At 45.5% G+C, this 22,263-nt stretch overlaps 1 protein-coding gene across 4 annotated transcripts in view; it reads right to left on the bottom strand.

The window, feature by feature from the left end:
* The window catches only part of MYO1C (myosin IC), a 179,253-nt gene that overhangs the window by 88,714 nt on the left and 68,276 nt on the right, over window positions 1-22,263 (bottom strand). Inside the window, exon 1 of one of the 4 annotated variants that reach the window (XM_075589333.1) lies at window positions 19,222-19,342. The exons of 1 other annotated variant lie outside the window; for it this stretch is intronic. The gene's annotated coding sequence lies outside the window, so the exon portion shown is untranslated. 2 more of the 4 variants (XM_075589331.1, XM_075589334.1) reach the window with 2 other exon arrangements.

Below are 22,263 nucleotides of genomic sequence, written 5' to 3'. Positions count from 1 at the left end.
CCCATACAGTGTATAATTGTAAATACTGTACTGTGTGTTAGGTCTGATGTTCTATATCAATATGTCAAAATTCCCAAAATGTGCGTCATCTTTGCACTGGGGCAATTCCAATATTGTTAACATTTTATCATACACTAAGGCTCCTCAACTGGTGGTTCTCAGAGCCTTGAACCACCAGCTCCTGCCAATTGCAGTGTAATTATTTACACTGAGGTTCACTTGTAAGCCACGGCAATGTAAATATATGGTGTTAACGCATGCAAAACGCTGAAGTATTACTAAATTACAATACTCGTGGCCCTCCTACTCCTAAATTTGTTTTGTTGTGTCCTGACCCTTTTGGAAAGCTGGATGAGGAGTCCCTTAGTATACATGCTACTTAAAGAGTTGTAGGCCGAGGATATGAAGGCTCACAGCTCTGTCCTGAAGCCCGATTTTTTTTTTCCAACTCAAGAACTGCTGCGTTCAGAAAGATGTTGCCACCTTGTAAATAATTAGGATTTAATAATAATTACAAGCCTAGTATGAGGAACGCAACCAAAGCTATTTTTTTTATATATATAAATTAACATCTACAGTGCAGATATGTGCCGAGCCCTTAGCAGCTGCTACTCCTGGGAAACATCAACTCACTCCATGCAATTATGGCACTTACCTTCCCACATGCTGCCTGGTTACCTGGAGATAAAAGGACCAGATACAAATAACAAGGTTACAGTTTCCTGAAAACCATTTCCTCCTCATTCCTTTCCATCACGCACGGTTTTAAATCATTTCTTTCCCTCCCTGCATAAAATCAACAGGGCAAACTGCTTGTGGTTATGGGTAAATGGTGCGGTGTTTTAACCAGTCACATTTTCCTCTGATGCAGTTCTTCGACCTCTCAAGAACTGCACAGCCCTTAAAAAATATGTTTTGACCCCCGCGCAGCTTCTGCTCACCTAGGGGCCTAAAAGCCAGACTAAAAATATTATATTTAAGAACCAGCTTTATATATTATAATTTTAACATTGCAATGTAGCACTTTAAAAAAGAAAACTCGGTTCTTAAATTAAAAAATAAATATATATAGTGAATTAAATTATCTTGGAAAGTAAAATCTCTTCCATTATCAATTTTGTTTTGTAGCGCTCCTGGCAAAGATTCTGCAGAACCCCTTAGCGATGAAGTTACCATGTTTAAGTCTCACTCAGGGGAAATAAAATGTCTGCCAAATCCCAGGCCAATAGGAAGTCGAACATCAGTTGTGGCTTTCTACTGGGTGGCCATTTACATCCCCTTTAAAAAAAAAAAACAGGAATTGCTACTGGTAACTTCACCAGTTTCTCGGGACCGGAGTCCCCAGAGCAGACAATAGTGCTCTTCAACTCTGGGGTCCACAGGCTAGACTAAAACACAGGGAATCATTGTGTTTCCTGAGCACGTAACCCCTTCACCAGTGGAACCTGCAACTTCAACCCATTCCAGAGCAAGAAGTTCCAGGCCCATCTGGCTGCTCAGAAGCTGAATCTCAAAGGGGTAACTTCATTCTAAAGCAAAGGCCCGATCCAACTGACACCCTTCTGTAAGCCTCCAATGCAAAATCTGGATCAAGGTGGTTACCATTGTTAAAGCGCATTTAAACTGGAGCACATATACCCGAGAAATACACTAAGGCTGAGTCCATAGAAGGACAGTCAGCGCTGAGCCATGCGGACGCTCCGCGATGAGCCCCGTCATCCTCAATGAGGATGTCTTGAGGGGGCTCCCGCGAGCGTCCGCAGGCGTGCTGAGGCGCAGGGATTTTCAGCCGACAACAGAACCTGTTTCTGAGCGCTCTGAAAACCTCCAATCAGAGCGAAGCAGCGTCAACGTCACGGCGCCGTCGCTTCGCGGGCTATTGGCCCAGTGACGTCAGTGCCCCGCGTCCCGACCGCGCACGCTGGCTCCTCTGTGTGTATATATATTTTTCCGTTTCTTTGTCCTACAGAAACTATAAATGTGTACACAACAGGTTCTCCCACGCCGAAGGCAGTGCCACGTCGCCACTCCTTCAATACAATAATGTGTGGGGGAAAAATGGTCAGGAGAGGGATCACGGAAAGCGCACAAAAAACAAAAAACAAAAAACCACGTGGGTCAGAATAATATCTGTATGTGAAGGCTGATCATGGGTATACCCCATGAGAAACCCCAGACAGAGAAGGGATTAAGTCTTCCTCACCCCATTCCTTTTCGACTGTACCCACGCTCTTCAATTTCTACTTCCTAATACACACACAGCTCAAGGCCAAAATCAGGTCACACCGAGGCTCTCACTTTCCAACTAGATTGAGATCACAGTTGCTGGAAAGCTGCCAAGTTACAATGATCAGTGCCTCTTACCCAACAGCGAGGCGCTCTCTTTTGGTTCACACATTTTTTTGGGGGAACCATATATTAGATTGCCCGGTAGTTATAATGAATCTAACAGCCCCGCAAGAGGGTTCTACAGAGAGAGAGAGACCTGCGAGGTTTAAAAGGCTCTGTATATTAGAATGTAATCTCTTCGTGTCATGGTGGCCCATTAAAAAGTATCATACGATTTTATGTAGGTCACGGGAGAGGCAGCCGTGGTTTTGGTGCATGAACTGCAATTTAATGGCCCTACACAGATTTCTAATGTTGGAGCATTTCAATGCACATGTGGAGTGATCTGTAAACTTATATTCATTTGCACTTCATCTCAGAAATCAGCATTTTGAAATACAACTTGTGCTTACTTTTCACCTTTCTGGTCATCTCCAACAGATTGTATTACATTGAGAACTGCAAGAAGCTTAGATTACACACAACTATAAAAGTAGAGATTTTGAATGACTACGGGTCACGAGCACAATGCACGCAAGAAATGCTATGACCAATAAATTCAACACTGCAGCTAATCCTACCGATGTGCATGTTGTACTGGCTGCAACGTGGGCAAATTGTGTTTCGCATGAGCTCTGGACTGCCTTTAAGAAAAAAACCACAATCTACAAATTAGAGACAGCAGCAGTGGAAACTCTCCCAATCACATTCTGCCAACATCTCTACAGCTTTGCTGCAGTGATTCTACAAAGAAGAGTCCTGAGTGGAGGAGAAAGGCAGGAAATAAAAGTATGCTCACATACCGAGTTTACAGGGGGGGGGGGGGGAAGAGGGGGAGGATTGTTACTACAGTATTATTTTCCTTGGCATTAGGAATTTGCCAATTAGAAGAACTAATCTACAGTTTAAGTGCATTAGCAATACTTTTATTTGGATGTAAAAACAAAAGGCACCTCCCAACGATGTGTACTTTCAATAAACAAAAAAGTGTCATCCCGAGTGCTGTGCAGGAAGCCCCCCGCACAATCCTGTCATGCGCTTGAAGCACAGGCAGAGTCAGGAGTTGTATCGCCGCCGTGATAGGAGTTCCAGTTTCAGATCTCTCACCAGCCCATTGTGCCCTGAGAAATTGCACATTCTTTCCTGGTGTGTCAGTTGACCAAATGAACTTGTGTACATATCCTCCCTTGTGCTGCTATTTCCCAGCTAACTCCCTTTTCACAGCTAACTCCTCCTTTAGCCATTTTCAGGCCAGAGACCTTATCTGGGTTTATTTGCGTAACAGATACGCTAGCATATCAATGTACATTTTCATAGGGCTACACGGGCTTATGAGTGATCGAAGACCGACATCCTAGTGAAAAAAACGTTGTCCACATTTGCATTATACTCAATGGACACCAGGTCATGTTTAGCAGCACTTCTAAAAAATCCAAAAATGGCAGCCACACTCAAATTTCGTTAAAATGGTCTTTTTTCGGTGCTCAAGCAGGTGAATCCCAGCAGAAAATGCTCTTTGAACTTGTGGGAAAAAATATGTAGGAAAAACACGCCACGAGTTTAAGAGGCACATTTTGGAGTATATTGGCTCTGTACGTTAGTCACCTAGTCACCTAAAACAGGGGTGCACAAAGTGGGAGGCAGGAGAATTTCCAGGGGGGCGCTGCAGCTACAGAGGTTCATCGCTCTCCCCCAAGGCATTTAAATTAAATTCCGGGGGGACCGCGCGAGGCCTCTGCAGCTTCTCCTACCTTATCGTCGGCGACGCTTCGCCATGGTAACCGGTGTCAAATGACGCCTGCAGGTCACGTGCCATGGCAATGTGATGTCACATGACCCCGCGACATCATTTGCCGCCGGAGCCGAGAAGGCTTGGGGGGGGGGGGGGGAGAGGATGTGCCGGGAGGTAAGCAGGCAGGGGAGGCACAAGTTAAAAACTTTGTGCACCCGTGACCTACAGACCCCCCCCTCCCCCGACATTTTAACAATGTACACCATGGGGACGTCAGAGGCCTCCGCTTATGCGGAACTGACCACGTCAGCATGGGAACCAGAAAAGGGGACTGGGATAGGCTGCTCCTGCAAAGAGAGCCGGTGAATTTTTGATCTCCACACACTCAGCCCCTGCGGCCTCAACGAAGGCTCTCTCTATACATCATTCCTATCAAACAATTCACCAAGTACCTATTATCTCTCCTTAGTAATTGCTGGTAACCTGTCTTTTAGGGGTCATACATGTTTTTTTGTAATAGTAGTCAACACCTATACCACACACTACTGTTTTCTGCCAATCTCAATATAACAGATTTTATTAATGGGTTAGAGATTTATTAGAGACTGGTGCAACTCTGTATTGACAATTGCCCGATTATTTTATCTCCCTGGCTATATGCCAATTTACTATGTGAGCCATTTCTCAAGTACACTGCCTTCTAGGTCTGGCACTGCTAGTGTTAACATTATCGGTCCGCCTCAGCTCCACCCCCTCCTCCTGTGCATGCACATAAAAAGCGTGCCTACCGCAGGAGGAAGACCTTACCTTCTCAGAAGAAGCAAAAGCGAAACGCGCGTCAGAGGGCAAGCGTCATGATGTCATCAAGCACGCGACCACGTGATGCCCAGTGTACCGGTGTAAACTTGAGCAGGATTCCGGGGATTGCACCGTAGCCTCCAGCCCAGCACCGCTGCCGATCGGAGGATTGCCCACGAGGAGGCTTGCTGATATGGAGCTACATCCCACTCCTTTTCACAGGTTTTATTGTTTTAACTTGACAGCATGGACAGCTCAACCATAGTGAGTAGGGATTCCTTCCCTCCATGCTCCCTTCTCCCCTCCCCACGTGTGTAGGGTTATGTATGAAGGGTGAGATAATAGAGCTATCAAGCGTTGATAGACAAACTCTGTTCACCTAGGGCCGGCTACAGACAATATCTACCCTGGGTATTAGCAGGATTTATTAATACTATTGTTACCAACTGCTGCCATGGCAGACACACATTGTGTGATGATCATCCACCTGGAGTGATCACATATCGCTGCTTCCAGTTGTTTGTTATAGCAGCTGCACAGAGTCTCAAACTGCGGTGAGATTATATGTTGGCGTTTAGGCGATTACCTCCTTATATCCTAGAGCTGTTGTGTTTATAGATACATTCTGTTCACCTAGGCTACCGACAATATCGCCCATGGGCATTGCAGCTGTACATTGCGCAATGACCATCTACTCAGACTGAGAATATATCTGTGCTACCAGCTACGTGTTACAGCAGATATAGACATACTGGCACTCGCCTCTAATTGCATCCACTTACTGTCGCATCACGAGTACAAAAGGGAAATTGTATACCCCTCCATTTGGACAATAGTGGTAACATTACCCCTCCTGGGAGATCCTACCCTGTCCCTTGTATTGGGAATCGGATTTAGGGCTATTGGAGTTCTAGGTACCTCTCCAGGCCCCCCCCCCCCCCCTTCTTTTGGTGACTCCGCACAGGCTGGCTATCTATCCTTTCCTTCCCCTCATTCCTCTGTGTGTAGGGTATGTATCCAGGGGCAGCTTCTTAATGGTCTGATTCCTCCTCCACCGGACATTGTCATGTTGGTCGTTAACCAACTCCAGCTATTATGCGGATCTCATTCGAGCTAGTACTTCTGGCATGTGAGTTACGTCTTTATGTGGTCCCCCTTCTGTTATTTTCATACCAATAAATTGTATTTTAATATATTCCATTACCACATTACACTTTTGGGACATTTTATTGGCTTCGCTGTCGGTGGTGGGCCTGCGATCACTGTCTATGGGCATAGACACGTTCTCGATACAGGAATTTCTCCCACCTTTACTTGTATAGCGAGTAATGAGCGCATGTTAATGGGATCTGCCTGTTATCTTCCCACTTAGGCGGGTTCTCTTCTGACCACAGGCCCTTTAGTTCTATATAGCATTAGTGCACGCTCTTTATACCATATTAGGTCGAGCAGGTATCCTCTGTGTTGTTGTATGAAGATAAGACTTGTATGGTTTTGTTTTACCCGACGAAGGGTTCTCCGTGAAACGTTGGGCATTATATCGACGGTATTAAAGAAGATGTTCAAGCTGCTGTTTAAAAAAAAAAATTTCATAATTTTTTCCCATTCAATATGTGCTACATAAGGAATTATCCACTGATAAGGAATTAGCCAAGTTGCCGATCGATCCATTCTCCTGTAATCAAGCAGAGAAGATTCGGCTCAGGGATTCACTAATTAGCAGCAGAAGAGGACCAAAGATGCAAAGTTCTGTGGGGAAATCATGTGACCAGGCAGTCACTAGATACAATTGTTGCACTGCTAGAGAGGGCAGAGCTCAAAAAGGGGTGTGCCAGAGCCTGTTTCAGAAGAATTGGATGTGACTTTTTAAATGGTTGCTATAGAAACAAAAAATGCATTTTTTTAAATTATTTTTTTTAAATGCTACAAGTATTTTCTCAAATAACAGAACTTTTTTTTTTTTTAAATAAATCAAACACGTAGGATATTGCTTGAACTGCAGCTTTAAAAAGGGACTTTAAATATCTTTCTTACAATTGACATAAGAAGTGCTGCAGGACCCTGGTTGTCATTCATGTTTAACAGCATACTACCCCAATTCCACGGTAATGATGCCAATGTACGTAAACCCCAAAACAATGCTTTGGCACGTTCAGGAGATTGAGAACTAAAAGCAGGACCCATTCTCAAGACTGATAACTCCAGTGTAATGAACAGCAATGAAGCAAAAACAACATTTACACATCTATAATATTGTGGATACGTGTGTCTTAGCCCCTTTTTCTGTAGATAAATCCCATTTCTTTTATATATGTATGTACTGTATATATTTGTAATGATACCGGTTTACAAAATCTACCGGTTAGTTCCACCACATTTGCCTTTACACAAATACGTCAATTTGTTCTAAAAACAAAAAGGACCATCACATGTTCCAAATGTCTCTTCTATTCTCCTCACATTCCGAGCATCTTTAAAACAAACAGCTATTGAAACGCTAGGTTGACCCATGACCATAATACCTACCACAGGTGCAACACAGTGCCAAGAAATAGCACCGCCGCCATCAAAAGGGGTTTCAATAGCTCTGCAGATCAGTTTACGTCACTGCAAATCACCCCCGCACCCTTGAAAAATGTCCATGCTGCAATGTAATGCAACAGTGAGTAAAAACGTCAATACGCAGGAATGTAAGGAGGACACACAGAACATTACTGGGGTCTTGCCAATAATTCCAGCGGCAAGCCCCTGCTGCCCACTTTAATTGCCCTCAAACCCACTCAGCTGCATGAGCAGAGAAAATGCTACCATGGAGAGGGACGCAACCCTCTGTACTAGTATAGGCCGGAGGCCAGCAGGATCTATACAACAGAACTGAAGCATAACACTTTATAGCTTTTTGTGTTAACGTTGTTTTGTTTACTTTCATTTGAGCTCTGGGAGGGGGATAAACATCTCAGTGTACTCATAGTTCTTTCCGCAGTGGAGAAGGGCATGGGAGGTTCAAGTCATTTTCACCCCTATAGAAACCGATTCAAAATAGATAGCTGCTAGGAATAAACTATATTCATTATGAAGAAGTAACCTCAATGGGTTTTACAAATATATCATTACTTCCTTTACACAGCATGCCAAATGTGGCACAAGAAACCACTACGATTATAGTGTAATAAAGATTATTCTGTGCTTGAAGCGGGAGCTACAAAATACAAGGGAAAACGACTGCTAGATAGTGTGGTATTTAACACAGCTGTGCACAGCATCCAAGCAGTTATAGTCACAAAACATCGTAACATTCCCCATAATCACTTTGCTGGCGGTCGTGTGCGTTTCCCAAACAGGCTTGGAACAATCATTTTTACTACTAATAAGTTATAGCTCGTGGGTAATGTCACGGCTTTGGATGAACCCATGATCTCCTTGTGATCTGGGGCACATCACTCAAATACCCTGCGCCTCACGCACCGAAATTAGAGATTGTAAAAACGCTAGTGGACAATGACCCGCTGTGTTTGTAAAATTCAATATACAGTGCTGTGTACATTGTCAGTGCTAACAATTATTGTTATTATATTATTAGACCAATAGTCTTTTAGATGCAAGGCAAGGACTGTTAAGCTCAGAAAGACCCCCTGGCATTAAGCATTTGAGGCGAGAAAAAAGATTGATTACGGATTAAATTAAAGCACAAAATCCTTCCTCTGGTTAAGATTTGACAAGCAAATCCTTTTCTGACAACTGCATGTCAACTTTGTACAAATGCACTTCTGTCAGATATCTTTTTATTTGCCCCTAACATGGGGAGGAAAGGGCAATTTTGCTCTCCCGTTATCAAAGCGACACAGGTAGTCTTACTATATACTCAGAGGAATGATGGGCACAATATAGAGAGACTAAGTGCGAAGAACTGAGAAGGAGATAATCAGAGGGGTTCAGATAGCACCTGATCCATTCAAAATGACTATTAAAATTGCTTACCGGTGCAGTTCCACATAAATATCCATTGACAAAAAGAATGACGACGTCCCGTTTACAGATACAAGAGCATGTTAATGTCGTCCCCCTATATATCTAATATGTATTTCATGGGGAGCAGTAAAATATAGCTGAAGCAGCCGTTCGCTTCCCTTCCACATTATCCTCCTACAAAACACAGGCACTATTGCAGGAGTAACCAACTCTATTCCTGAAGGGCCACCAGCTGGTCAGGTTCAGGATATCCCTGCTTCAGCACAGGTGGCTCAAGCAGTGGCTCAATGAGCTCAGCCACCTGTGCTGAAGCAGGGATATCCTGAAAACCTGAACTGTTAGTGGCTCTTGAGGAGTGGAGTTGGCCACTCCAGTGCTATTGTAATACATGCAATACGTTACAGGGAGTGGTTATAACCCGCAGTTACTGGAATATTTTCTAATTGTCCAATACATCAGTGTAAATGTGGAGACCCGCCTTACTAAGTCCAAAACGTTTTTATGGTGCTAAAATTGACTTCACGTACTTAGTTATGGTAAATTATCTGGTCATTTTCACCAGGGAGGGGGGGGGAAATAATGATGTAAAAACAGTTTGAGACTCACATTTTTCCAGTTACAAAATTGCCATTTGTAATTTAGCAATAACGTTATAATTGAAACTGGAAACCTAACCGTCACTGAAGCCGTTCTTTCCACAGTAAGTTTTGACCCAATAACAAAATGTAGTGTTTATTATATATAGTGATGTTTGCAACTGCACGCGCGCTGCTTTTAGGATTGGGAGTCTAAAATGTAACGTTTATGAAACGACGCCACAACCATTAGGAATACAATGTGCTCTGTGGTTATAGACCTGCAATTCCAATACGTGTATCAAAGTGGAAGTTAACTCGAAGAGCAGAAGAATTTGCCGTGTTTTACACTTTTCATTATCTATGTTTACTTTATCTTCCTAATCATATACCTCAGAGGACCCAGGGGCACAGTATGTGTCTTGGACAGCTGACGAGTCAAAGACAGCAGTGGAGGAAACCAATAGGAATGGCGTACAAGACAGACATGGAAGGCTGGGGAGCGAGAGAGAGCGCGGGCACAAGGACCGATACTATATATTGATACAGTATTATTAACATGACCTGGTGATCCATCCTGATGACCCCGCTAGTTAACATGCCTTACACGAAAAATATACTGTACATCATTGTGGTCATTTCTTTTCCCCAATATGCTTTACATTTTTAAAGTTGTGCCAACAATTTTTTTTTTTTAACAAAAAATGCACCTTTATAAATGCTGAAGAAAACAAAAATTACCGTGTGCACCTTTAATCTAACATAAAAGGTCTTCTGCATAGATCTCCTTTGCTCTGCATAAGATAGAAGCCTCTCCTCCATCCAGTACACTGGATGTCACCTCATACTTAGCTAATCTATCTACACCAAGAATCTCTCCTCCTCATTTTAAACTACAAGGCACCCTACACACGTTTCTTTAAGAATACCTAAATAGCGCTCTAAACGTTACCATCCATTGCTTTTATCACACGTCACCAACATACAGATAAATAGGACATCCCAGATCATATGCTCAAAGCAAGCAGCCATACATACAATAGATATGAGCAGACTTATGCGGTATCAGTACATAATCACATTGATATTTGTTGTTTGTTTTTCGCTGTATCTTTCATCATTAATGAAAATGCTGCTAGACACGCAGAGAAAAGTTCATTCGATACACAATCCACATGACTAGTTCCCGCTCTCTGCATGGAATATTATGGTATGAAATTAAGCGATTTGCCTCCAAAGCAAAAAAGAAACTGGTAAATGATGAAGCCACTTGACAAGTGACTGACAATACTGAGGGTTATAGAAGAATCAAAACCTAGAATTTGGGGTGAGAAAGAAACAAGCCACTGTGCAAGGTGAACAATGCTCACAAGTTAATACAGAAAATCCTGTCCAAATTCAGATTCTGCAGATTATAACACTGTATAGAGTTTAAGATACTAGTACAGCTTTGGTTGACCATAACTTCCCTCCTGTTTAGAGGAAATAGAAGTGAACTTGGCACCACTATGGACACAGCATGATACAACGTAAAGGAATCCATGTCCAATCGGAGGTACGAAATTACATTTCATGAAACCATTTAAAATACAAAACTGGGTAGTAGCAGTAAAACATGTAACTACTTCCAACGCATCTCATGGCCTAATGCCACCCCAGTGAGAACGCAAAACTCCAATGCCTACATTATTGTGATGTGTTTGCAGGCCTCTTACAGTCATAACCAATGGGAGAGACCTCCTTTATAAACAGGTTATATGCACTGGTGCCTAAATGGGCATGATAGCATTTCTATTGGAACTGTGGCTCAGCAGTCAGAATTTTGCCCAATACTTTTTCGACTTGTGTTCTCCAAGAACAAAAAGATTTAGTAGGTTAAGAGAGCACAGTCACGCTCAGGACTGCTTTATATTGGCAGCATATTAACTTTAAGGGAGGCAGGATTCGTTTTGGAACTCAAACTAACCCATGCATCTTTCTTCAGCTGATCAATTGTCTCGAGAAGAAGTCACTATTAACTCCCCACAAAAGCACTGTACGTCGAAGCATTCTAAGCAGTCTGTTTCAGATAGCAAAAATCACAGGGTATTGAGAAATTCTGCTTGTCCATACAATGGTGACTCACACGGCTGCCTGCTCAGGTAGGAAGGATTTGGGTGGAGCAGCTACATTTCCTGGAAGAAAGCCCAGATCGATGGGAAAGATTTGGGGGGGGGGGGGGGGGAGAGAGATATTTGGGAGGAGGGGGGAAGAGATATTTGGGGGGAGGGGGGAGAGATATTTGGGGGGAGGGGAGGAGAGATATTTGGGGGGAGGGGGAGGAGAGATATTTGGAGGGAGGGGGGGAGAGATATTTGGGGGGAGGGGGGGGAGAGATATTTGGGAGGGGGGAGAGATATTTGGGAGGGGGGGAGAGATATTTTGGAGGGGGGGAGAGATATTTGGGAGGGGGGGAGAAATATTTGGGAGGGGGGAGTAAATTAGACAAAGCAAGTGTGTGGTAAGACACTATGCAGACACGCCTATGCAAAATGAAGTCCATTTCACAACATATACTGAAGTTACAATAAATGGAAAGTCAGGTAAACCCTTTCTACAGGAAATCAGGGCTGAGAGAGGGGGCAGCACTGAGAGTCCACAAGGTGAGCAAATTTAACAGCCCCTTCTCCAAAATGCAAAGAAAATTGGGACGATTTCATTATGCAAATGTCACCTCTTGGCCACACATTGCAGGCCCCTCTGGTAGTGAAGGAGTTAAAAAATTGAAACGTAAAGGCTAGGAAAGAAAAAAACAATTTCTACACAATAACCAGTGTTCGACAAACCTATACATTTGCTCGCCCCGGGCGAGTAAATATTGGCCCAAGCAGCACACGTTTGGTACTAGGTGGCGAGTAGATTTTTTTGTGTGGCGAGTAGATTTTTTGGTGATTTGTCAACCACTGACAATAACTACTGCTATCTTGAATCCTTAGGCCACGTCCATATAAGGACAAGCCGCGCTGAGCCGTGTGGACGCTCCGCGCTGAGCCCCGGCATCCTCAGTGAGGATGCCTTGAGAGGGGGCTCACGCGAGCGTCCGCAGCCGTGCTGACGCGTTGGATTTTTCAGCCGACAGCCAAGCTGTTTTTCAGAGCGCTGTCGGCAGAAAACATCCAATCAGCGCGAAGCAGCGTCAACGTCACGGCGCCGTGACGTCGGCGCCGTGATGTTGACGTCGGTGCGTCGCGGGCGATTGGCCCAGCGACGTCACTGCCCCGCCTCCCTCTGCCTCCCCCCGCCTCCCGATCGCGCCCGCTGGCTCACCTGCATGTGCATGGAATCGCACAGAATTCAGCAGGCGAGCCTCAGCGCGGCTCCGAATTGCTCCCCCCTCTATGGACGCAGCCTTACGCTACAGGTTCTCAACTCCCATCCTCAACCCTCCCCCCCAAACAGGTCAGGTTTTCAGGATATCCCAGCTTCAGCACAGGTGGCTCAATCTGAGCTAGGACTGGTTGAGCCTCCTGTGCTGAAGCCGGACTGGAGTTGAGAGCCCCTGCCTCACGCAGTGAGAGGGGGCAGCAATGTATTAAGTACATACTGCACAGAAGTTGTACAACTATTACAACTGCAGGCGTAACATCTGCCTGTGTCACTGCCACGGATTACAGTTATCAGCGTCACTGGATCCTACATTTGTACAATATTTGTGAGGCACATGCAACTCATCTTCTCATGCGCTCTTTGCGCGCTACAATTGCAAACAATAGCAGCCATTTTTTTTTTTTTACAGTCCCAAAACAACTGTGAAATTGACGTTAGCATTCCTATAGCACAGCTTGTGTACGCAAGGGATTAATGCCTGTGCCACTACGGCAAGTTCACATATTAGAACCGCAATTTGAGCATCCAAAACAGTCCAAATCGGAAGACCTTGGACCTCAAAAGCTCATGTAAGCATCATATACAGGCATACCCCGCATTAACGTACGCAATGGGACCGGAGCATGTATGTAATGTGAAAATGTACTTAAAGTGAAGCACTACCTTTTTCCACTTATTGATGCATATACTGTACTGCAATCGTCATACACGTGCATAACTGATATAAATAACGCATGTGTAACAGGCTCTATAGTCTCCCTGCTTGCGCACAGCTTCGGTACAGGTAGGGAGCCGGTATTGCTGTTCAGGACGTGCTGACAGGCGCATGCGCGAGCTGCCGTTTGCCTATTGAGCGAGATGTACTTACTCGCGAGTGTACTTAAAGTGAGTGTCCTTAAACCGGGGTATGCCTGTATGCATCTGTACAACTAAAAGGATCCAACAACCTATTATATATCTAGGTGGTTATTTATCAAAGATTCTCTGCTGTAGAAATTATAAACAAACAGTACTATATTATCAGACAAAATAAAATCCCTGTAAATGGCAAACTACGGCCCGGGGGCCACATCAGGCCCCCCACAAGATTTTAGCAACTTGAAATATATATATTTATTTATTTATTGCTCGTTATATATCATTTCCCAGTATAAGCACGGCATCCTTTCTTTGTATAGCAATTGTCAGATTTCTCTCTTGTTCTGAATAACATCATGCTGATTATCACAAAAAGATCCAAATAAAACTTATTCATTTATAAAATATATAAAAATTATATAAAGATTTTTTTTCCCCTTTGGCCCGCGAAAATGTGTACAATATACGATGTGTCCCTCGTACTGAAAAGTTTGGAGCCCACTGCCATAAACTATTAACTTGAATGCAGTTTTAGGCCGTGCGTATAGTGCCCGCGATGGGTGACGCGATGCCGCCCAAAAACAAAAACATTGCCGCCGCGTGCGCTTATAGTAAGTGCGACGTTGCGTTGCGGATTTTGAAAGATGGCAATATTTGATTTTTTCAAGGGCTGTCGCCTCATGTGACAGCCCCTGAACCAATCAAATGCCAATAAGCCCGCGACGCCGCCGCAAAGCGAAATATAAGTTTCGCTAGCGGCGACGGGTGACGTCACCCATCCCGTCGCGGGCACTATACGCGCGGCCTTAGCAGTGGGAAGGCTTCAACAGTTTTAGATGGCTACCAAGTATAATACAGCTGTTACTGTCGTTACTAGGCTACAGCGAATAATGATTTTACAGGGTGTTACTAGCGAAAACAAGTGTGAAAAAAGTTTTGTTATATTTTAAAAATAGAGAAACTAGACGGGGGGGCAAAAAAACAGATTTAAGCAAAAAAAAAAAAAAAAAAAAAAAACCAATAATGCTTACAAATAATAATTCTTATAGAAAGCAGAAAGTGTGTGGTGTTCTGAATATATCCGTATGGAAATCCCAGCTTGAAATGCATAGTATGGAAATATGCAGGGAATTTGAGTGTCTAGCTCAGTGTTTCTCAACCAGGGTGCCATGTCACCCATGGGTGCCTCAGACTAACATTAAGGGTGCCCTGGGGGGGTGGGGGGGGGCAATGAAACAAATGTGTGTTTTTAATGTATCAACCCAAATGCTGCAATGTTTTATTAACTTACTGCTGATGAAACATTGTGCATTACCTTTAAAATAACAGAAAAAACGAAATTTGAAAATTATATTTACAGTCAATGATCATACGGTAACGGTAAAATTAGATACTCATTTTCAGTTTTATCTAGTTTTATCAGTAAGGGGGGCCTGACGGGAAAAAGAGATTGAGAAACACTGGTCAAGCAAACTGAACACTGGGCCTGCCACCACAGCTTACCAACTTCAGAGACCAGCATGACAGCCTTAAAACATATTATTTTTTTCTAATAAAAGGAAACTCTTGGCTAAGCAGCAAATGAAATAATTGAACACAGAGCATCCAGCCCTCGCACACAGCAAGGTACTGACGCAGTTATGTGCCACGGAAAATATTGTTCTACGGGAATGGCATTAGTTTTGCTGACCACCTTATTACTTCCTTTTGCAACAGGGGTAGCCCGCAGACACGTGTGGTCTGTTGACCAAAGCCTCTGTACTCGCATTCCCCGCTCCATGACGCTGAGCAGCCAGGGGACAGGCACAGCTGCAGGACTATTTCGGGAGGCCAGAATAACACAACGGAGGCCGGGACAGGCCTCAATCCAACTGCTGCTCACTCTAGCCCCACATGCCTCTCAGAGGTAGGCAGCGTGGGAGCCACGGGGCTGCAAAATGGGCTCATTTTTTTTAACCCCTTCACTGCCAGGACCCGAAAGTGGCTACTAAATACAAATCGTCTATTTACAAAAGTCTCCAGGCAGCAAAAACAACAGGACCATAGTTATCATAGATAAGGAATTCCATTGAAAGCAATTTGATTTGTACTCCCCTCCCCCTCATGCAGTTTTTTGATACCACTTTTCCCCCCAATTTTGCAGTTAGGAGACTTTATCGCCATACAATGGTTGCCGGCATTTTTAAGCAAAGGCTGCATTACCGCATTATTACACACTGCAATAACAAACAGTATCAACAGCTTTTAACCACATACATAACCCACGTCTAAACTTCTTTAAAAAAATAAACATTTCTCGCCTTTTTACAGCTGTAAAGAATTATAAGACATTGGAAAACCCCAATTATGCAGCCAGCTCTCGCTAAGCGCAAACAAGGTTTTTGAGGCAAGCGAAAAACTCCATGATATATGGAGTACTTTCTTCACATAGGACTGGTTTCAAACAGTTAGCAGCACTGATGGGGCCTCTCCTAGTGCCTCAACTTCTGGCTCTGCATCCCACTGTCGCTCTCTGCCTACCTCCCTTCCATCACTGTGTCACCTGGTCTAACTTGCACACCTACCTATCCACTCAGTTGTAGGGTTCTGCAAACTCGCAGCCCAAACAGAACCAGTGTGACAATACACAAATGACACATTCGGCAGTTTAACTCTTTCCCTGCCAGGCTGTTATTTCTCCCCCTGTCTGTCAAGCCACCCTTCCCTTTTGCCTGTCTCTTTCCCAGGATACCGCCACCCGCCACGCCCCAAAAACAAGTACAGAAATACCCCGGTTTAAGGACACTCACTTTAAGTGACCACCTAGATATATAATAGGTTGTTGGATCCTTTTAGTTGTACAGATGCATACAGGCATACCCCGGTTTAAGGACACTCACTTTAAGTACACTCGCGAGTAAGTACATCTCGCTCAATAGGCAAACGGCAGCTCGCGCATGCGCCTGTCAGCACGTCCTGAACAGCAATACCGGCTCCCTACCTGTACCGAAGCTGTGCGCAAGCAGGGAGACTATAGAGCCTGTTACACATGTGTTATTTACATCAGTTATGCACGTATATGACGATTGCAGTACAGTACATGCATCGATAAGTGGGAAAAGGTAGTGCTTCACTTTAAGTACATTTTCACTTTACATACATGCTCCGGTCCCATTGCGTACGTTAATGCGGGGTATGCCTGTACTGTATAGTCTCTTCTCAAAACCCCCACAAGAGTAACACAGCTAAAAGGGAGCATTATCATTTCCCTTGAATGGCAGGTAATCCAGTGAATTAGGATTTAGGCCATGTCTCACCACGCTGCAGTGATTCCCAACCAGGTTTCCGCAGAACGCTGGGTTTCCGTGAGCAGTCCCAGGGGTTCCGCCTACAGGCGCAGGCCGCCCGCACTCACTGTGCGGCCCACGACGGCTTTCCCGGCTCTCTCTCCCTCCCCCCGCCTGAGGTAGACATATGCCCTGTTGCGCATAATTGCTCTGTTTGACCCTCGCGCGTTCCCGTCTCACCCGACTCCCGCGTGGCTGCCCGTCACTGGCGTTGCTATGGTAACCGGCGGCGTTGTAACTGTCAGAGTGGAGGCCCGGAGGGAGGAGACGCCCCGGGGAGTAGGCGGGGCCTGAGAGAGTGCGGCAGCACAAGCAGTGCGGAGAATAAACACTGCCAGTCACTACACACCTGCTGATAGGGAGCGATACCGGGGGAGATCAGGCTGTGTGATCCCAGGGCTCAGGTATGTGTGAGGGGGAAATAATGTGTAAGAGAGAGAACGAATGAGGGAGAGCCCCTCCTATACACTGAGGATACAAAACATGGCGATACTGGGTAACAACAGCACCAGCTTTATTTATATTCATTTGTTATGCATGTATCTTCAGGGGAGGCAGGGAAAATATTGTGTCGATGTGACCCCACGCAGACACGCAATCAGTGATGTGTTGACAGACACACACACACACCCCGACGTGTGCTACTTGTATGTGCTATTATACATTGTGCTGCAGGATCCTCTGACCTGATAAAAACTTTTTCAAATGAATGGAAAACAAAAACAAAGCGCAGTCTCACACACGCTCACACAGAGAGAGAGAGACACACACACACACACACACACGAGGAATTCACCGTTTGTAGAAATATAGAAGTGCAAATAGCTAAAACCAGGAAGTGTGCTGAGTGCGCACGTTCTAAGTCAACCTTATTTGTGTTTTGTCACTGAAATTGTGTTATAATTTGTAATTAAAAAAATTCCCATCACAAATACAATTTCTGTGACAAAACAGTGACAAAAGACGAAAAAACATTTCACTTAAAATGTGCGTGCTCGGCGCAAACACTTTTATAAAAATATGTATTGGGACGGGGGCCTTTTTAAAATGTATTGGGGCGACGGGGGCCTTTTTAATATGTATTGGCGAGGGCCTTTTTAATATGTATTGGCGGGGGCGGGTATTATTATGATGTATTGCGGGGTGGGGTTATATGTATTTAGGGGGGTGGGTTTTTTTGGTATGTATTTTGTGGGAGGGGGGTGGGGTTTTTTGGTATGTATTTTGTGGGGGGGGGGGTGGGTTGAGAGTGGGATAATTGACGGAAGGTGGGGGCGAGTGAGAGGAGAGAGGGGGGGGGGAGAGTGAGTGAGGAAAAGAGGGAGTAAGAGTGAGAAGCAGGGGAGAAGTACATGCGAGGCGGGAGAGAAATACATGGGTTGAGGGTGGGAAATAGAGGGGGATCGTGAGGTGTGAAATGGACCTAATATGTGTCAGCCAGATAGGGGTTCCCAGAGATTTTTAGAAATACTTCAAGGGTTCCTCTAAACAAAGATTGGGAATCACTGCAGTACTGAATAGGGGACATAGAGCTATGTGCACCATGGTTAGAAGTGGGATATGGGATCAATGAATACATACATGTTACCCTAACTCCTGCTCACTATGAGTGGGGGCCATAGTCTCCCTCTTTCCTTCGCCCCAGCTCCAGACTGTCCCTTCCTGCCCTGTCTCTGTCTGTGTCCCATACTATGTCTCCTCCGTCTCTATTGCACACCTCGATCTAACTGTCGCTTAATCTCATGCTGTCTCTCTGACTCACATGCTCTCTCCCTCCGGCTGCCCGTCTCTTTCATTGCGCCTCAACTCTTCCTGTCGCTCTATTCTATATCATGATGTCTCTCTCATGCTCTCATTCACTCCCCCATTCAGTCTCTGTCTCATGCAGTCTGTGACCCTGTCTCATGCAGTCTGTGACCCTGTCTCATGCAGTCTGTGACCCTGTCTCATGCAGTCTGTGACCCTGTCTCATGCAGTCTCTCTCATGCAGTCTGTGACCCTGTCTCATGCAGTCTGTGACCCTGTCTCATGCAGTCTGTGACCCTGTCTCATGCAGTGTCTCTCTCATGCAGTCTGTGACCCTGTCTCATGCAGTCTCTCTCATGCAGTCTGTGACCCTGTCTCATGCAGTCTCTCTTTCATGCTGTCTCACCCTCTCTCTCCCACGAGTCCCTGCCACTCCTCTTCCTGCTCCCCGGGTACCTGTTAGCTGCCTCCCCTCGGCGTGTCCCTGGTCCCGGCCTCCCCCGGGCAGCGCGCGCTCACTCACCTGCCTGAGAGCCTGTGTGCCGGGTGTCCCTCTCTCTCTCTCTGGGACTGATCCCGGCCTCTGTCACGCGCATGCGCAGAAGGGGCGGGGCTTGCACAATTGGGGTGTGGTCATGTTTGGCTCCTCCCCATTGGCTGATGTCTTTCCTGACAGGGTAGAGTCTGGGAGGGGGCAGAGATGGGGCGTGTATACTGTATGTACAGTACTGTGTGTATATACTGTTACTGTCAGTAACTGTATACCTTCCCCTCATCCACTGCATTATATAAATGTACAACTCTCCACCATTAAGTCTCATGCATATGCACTATATACAGTACACTCAAAGTCTGTGTTCAAACCAGAAAAAGCACAAAATCACCAGTGAGAGATATATATATTTATTAATGAACAAAAAATAGAAGGAGCACACAAAAGACTTTGGTAGTGTCAAAAGACTTCCAAGTGTATTAATACATCAGAACCAACAAGCTAACGTTTCTGGACACAGAGTCCCTTCCTCAGACCTACCACCTGACTCTGTGTCCAGAAACATTACCTTGTTGGCTCTGATGTATTAATACACTTGGAAGACTTTTGACACTACCAAAGTCTTTTGTGTGCTCCTTCTATTTTTTGTTCATTACTATTACATAGGATCCAGCTTTGGGATGCCGGGATCAGCAGGAGGTAAGCACCAAAAGTGAATACCTTGTCAATGTATTTACTTTTAATCAGTGGTGTGCCATTTATACATCTTCTTGTACTGAAATATATATATATCTGTACCGTGTTAGCTGAGCTTAATCATCAAAAACGAATAGATGATACCGTTCTGTGGCTAACGAAATGCTTTTATTTGTGCGAGCTTTCGAGATACACTGATCTGTTCTTCGGCGATGTTACAATGGATAAAGCAATGTTACACCACCGGAAGAAGAGATCGGTGTGACTCGAAAACTCGCTTTCGTTAACCACAGAACGGTATCGTCTATTCATTTTTTATTATTTATATATATATATATATATATATATATATACTGAGAGAGAGAGAAAAAACAGGCACTCTGAGGAACTCTAAATAATGAAAAACTATTTTTATTCCATTTGATCTATGGTTTAAAATTGTTTTTCATTATTCACAGTTCCTGAGAGTACCCGTTTTTTTCTCTCTCTCTCAGGATATATATATATATATATATATATATATATATATATATATATATATATATATATATATATATATATATATACAGTGTTCGACAATCCTATACATTTACACGCCCGGGGCGTGTGGATTTAACCCCCGGGCGAGTAAATATTGGCCCAAGCAGAACACGTGTTTGTTTTTTTAAATTTCCCCCCGCTCGCGTTGAAAAAAAAAAAAAAAAACTCCCTACCTGACAGCTGATTGGCGCTCGCTCCCAGGCTTTGTGGGCGCGCGGCCAGGCTCTATATGAGCCCGCCCCCAACGAGCGGCCATTCTTTCTGGCCGGAGATCTGTTGGAGAGTAAGTACTCTCCAATCTTCCATCTTGCGGCCCCTCTGCTCCTTCCCTGTAAGCCCCCTTACTCCTTCCCTGCAAGCCCCCTTACTCCTTCCCTGCAAGCCCCCTTACTCCTTCCCTGCAAGCCCCCTTACTCCTTCCCTGCAAGCCCCCTTACTCCTTCCCTGCAAGCCCCCTTACTCCTTCCCTGAAAGCCCCCTTACTCCTTTCCTGTAATCCCCCTTACTCCTTCCCTGCAAGCTCCCTTACTCCCGCTTCCCGCGCGGGGCAGGAGATGGTAGTGGGGGTGTCCCCCCTTCTTTCCCTTTCCCGGCTTACCGCGCGGGGCAGGAGATTGCAGTGGGGGTGTCCCCACTTCTCTCCCTGTCCCGGCTTCCCGCGCGGGGCAGGAGATTGCAGTGGGGGTGTCCCCCCCTTCTCTCCCTGTCCCGGCTTCCCGCCGATCCCCGCGCAGGACTAGAGATGGTCACGGGGGGGCGAGCGGGGCAGTGGTGGTGCTCGGTCGCGCGGCCTTTCCTCTTCTTCCCCCTGTCGTGTGTGTGTATGCGTGTATGCATGTGTGTGTGTGTGTGTGTGTGTATGTGTGTGTCTGTATGCATGGGTGTGTGTGTGTATGCACGGGTGTGTGTGTGTGTGTGTGTGTGTGTGTGTGTGTGTGTGTGTGTGTGTCTGTATGCATGGGTGTGTGTGTGTATGCATGGGTGTGTGTATGCACGGGTGTGTGTATGCACGGGTGTGTGTATGCACGGGTGTGTGTGTGTGTGTGTGTGTGTGTGTGTGTGTGTGTGTGTGTGTGTGTGTGTGTGTGTATGCTTGGGTCATTCACCCACCCCAGTCAGTCAGTCACCCACCCCAGTCAGTCACCCACCCCACCCCAGTCAGTCAGTCACCCACCCCACCCCAGTCAGTCAGTCACCCACCCCACCCCAGTCAGTCACGTCAGTCACCCACCCCACCTCAGTCAGTCACGTCAGTCACCCACCCCACCCCAGTCAGTCACTCAGTAACCCAGTCAGTCACTCAGTAACCCAGTCAGTCACTCAGTTACCCAGTCAGTCACTCAGTAACCCAGTCAGTCACTCAGTAACCCAGTCAGTCACTCAGTAACCCAGTCAGTCACTCAGTAACCCAGTCAGTCACCCAGTAACAGAGTCAGTCACTCATTAACCCAGTCAGTCTCTCAGTAACCCAGTCAGTCACTCAGTAATCCAGTCAGTCACCCAGTAACCCAGTCAGTCACCCAGTAACCCAGTCAGTCACCCAGTAACCCAGTCAGTCACCCAGTAACCCAGTCAGCCAGTCACCCACCCAGTCAGCCAGTCACCCACCCAGTCACCTACCCAGTCAGCCAGTCACCCACCCAGTCAGCCAGTCACCCACCCAGTCAGTCAGTCACCCACCCAGTCACCCACCCAGTCAGTCAGTCATCCACTCAGTCAGTCAGTCAGTCAGTCACCCACCCAGTCAGTCAGTCACCCACCCAGTCAGTCACCCACCCACCCTCTCTGTGTATCACCCACCCTCTGTGTGTGTGTGTGTGTCACCCACCCTCTCTC

This window comes from Ascaphus truei, chromosome 3, assembly GCF_040206685.1.
Source record: "Ascaphus truei isolate aAscTru1 chromosome 3, aAscTru1.hap1, whole genome shotgun sequence".
Lineage (NCBI taxonomy): Eukaryota > Metazoa > Chordata > Amphibia > Anura > Ascaphidae > Ascaphus > Ascaphus truei.
The sequence above is the reverse complement of the archived record's forward strand: the minus strand, read 5'-3'. Positions and strand labels throughout refer to the sequence as shown.